Source organism: Pediculus humanus, genomic scaffold, assembly GCF_000006295.1.
Source record: "Pediculus humanus corporis 1103172107612 genomic scaffold, whole genome shotgun sequence".
Lineage (NCBI taxonomy): Eukaryota > Metazoa > Arthropoda > Insecta > Psocodea > Pediculidae > Pediculus > Pediculus humanus.
In genome coordinates this window covers 236905-239531 of record NW_002987226.1, presented here as the reverse complement: position 1 = coordinate 239531, position 2627 = coordinate 236905, and positions in this window count along the sequence as shown.

The window sequence follows — 2627 nt, the reverse complement described above, 5'->3', positions numbered from 1 at the left end:
TTTTGGTACGAAATAGTCACGAATTTCTGTCGTTAGAAAGTGGCGGTTGTAACTTTCTCTCGTGATCAACACCCCGTAATCTCTTTAATCTAAATCATGCAACTTTCACTTTTAATAATTGAATCTATGCAGTTTTAACAAAAAAAGTTTTTAATTTTTTTTTTCTTTTATTATTATTATTATTATTATTATTATTATTATTATTATTATTATTATTATTATTATTATTATTATTATTTTCATTTTTTTCCATTTTTTTCACCCTCATTCCACCTCAAACATTTTTTTTTTTTTTTTACGTGTTCTATTCTTCTTTTTTTTTCTCATTTTATATTTTATTTATTTATTTATTTTTTTTAACAATTTCCCATTCCTTAATGTGATGATGAAAAAAAAAAAAAAATTATTTTGTTGTTTGTTGTTTGTTGTTTGTTGCGTTATGATTATAGTGTCAATAGTGTTATTTAAAAAGTTAAAACGAAAAAGAGTCACGCCTTTAAATTTTCTAAGAAATTTACTTTTTTTATTATAACGAACAGGAAAGTAAAAAATTATAATTTTGGTTCTGTTGGTGGGGAGGGGAAGGGGTAACGGTGGTGTAAGAAAAGAAAAAATTTTCATGGGAGGTGGGTAGTAGGTTTTCTTTTTTTTTCGAGAGAGAATCAATTACTCCCGGTGATGTTTAACAAAACATTTTTAAAAATAATTATATGGTATTTAAATAAAAAAAAATTCGGTTCGGTTTCGTGGGGGGTGGTGGTGGTGTTAGAAGGGGCAAAGGGGAGGCGGAAAAGGCGGAGAGAGTGGAGGCGAAGGGAGAAAGTTTGAATAAATTTTTTTTTTTTTTTTTTAATAAACATTTTCTCGTCGATTTCGTTCGTTTTTTTTCCTCTCACTCTCTCTCTCCCTCCTCTTCTTCCCCCCTTTGTAAAAATAAAACTTTTTTTTAGGGATCCGTACTATTCAAAATTAAAATTAAAGGAGAATAAAAAAAAACTACAGGGAACAACAGGAAACACAACAGCCAATTTAAATTTATTTTAATTTTTTTTTTTTTTATCTTTTACCGTTAAAATTTTTTTTATTTTATTTTTTTGAAAGTTATTTAATTGCTTTTACGTTTTTTTTTTTTTTTTTAAACATGACTTTAATTTTTGCCGTTCTTCTCTTTATTCCCGATTCCTCCTCCTCCCCCCCACTACCACCACCACCATCCCCTCCCCCGTTTAAAAAAAAAATTAAAAACCGGGAAAAAAGAAAAAAAAAATTTTTTTTACGTGTTTAAATTTTTAATGAAAAAGGTTACGCGTTGACCATTTTTACAATTTTTTTGTATATTTGAGTGGCGGTATGGCGGGGAGGGGGGAAATGGCGGTACGGAGGAGGTGGAGGAGGAGGAGGGGAAAAAGAGGAAATTTTTATTTTTATTAACGAAACTCGTTACGATTTTAAAAATATTTTAATTGGAAACAGTGCGATAAAAAAAAAAAAAAAAACATTAATGGGTTTTCCATACCGGAAACAAACCAATCGTTGAGATAAACAACCAATCACGAAACGATTTACGAAAAAAAGGAAAAAAGGAAACGGATGTGAATGCGTAACTAAAAAAAAAAACGTCATCAACTGCGTTTTTTTTTTTTTTCCATTTCGTAAAGATAAATTTTTTTTTTTTTTTATAAAAGTTTAAAATTAAATATATATATATATTTACGGTAAACAATAAAGTTTTAAATTTAAATTTAGTGTTATACGTTTAAAATTATTATTATTATGATTATTATCATTATTATTTAACGTTAGGACAATTTTTTAAAGTGAATTTATTTTTTATTTAAAAAAAAAAAAAAAAAAAAATGGAAGAAACTGGAAACGGAAACGTACATCCATACACTTTTTTCTCCAGCATGAATTGAATGGATATTTTTTTTTTTTATGTCTTTTTACGTTTATCTCTTTTTTCTTTATTTTTTTGCATTTCTCATTTTAAGAAAAAACCTTTAAAGTTTTCTTTCTCTCTCTCTCTCTCTCTCTCTCTCTCCTACCCTGCCATTTTTTTTTAACGGTTTTTTTTCTTCTCTTTTCCGCTCTTTCCCTTCCTTCTTCCTTCCTTTCCTCGTTTATACATGACTCGAGTCATAAACTTTAGGTTAGTCTTTTTCCGTTTTTTTTAAAACTTTAAATTTAATGCTCGAACGGTTGACGAATCATATTTTTTATTATTATTATTATTATTTAAGGTCAAAAACTCGGTTTAAAAAAAAAAAAAAAATAACTCGAATAAAAAATAAGAGATGGAGGGAAGGGGGGAAAAAAATGGGGGAAACCTGAAAAAAAAAAAATGTGAAGCATAAAATTTAAAAAAAAAAAAAAAAAATATTAGCACATTAAAAAAAAATGTTTTTTTTTTTTTTTTTTTGTTTTTTCTTTTTACGAACTAATAAATTTTTTATTGTAAAAAAAAAAAAAGGAAAAAGAAAAAAGAAAATTTGACTAGAAAATATATTTATCTATTTTTGTTTAGTTTTAAATATAAAATATGAGGTTAACTTATGACGACGACGACGCCGCCACCGCCGCTGCCGCCGCCGCCATGATTTTTACGTCACTTATCTTTTTACTCTATG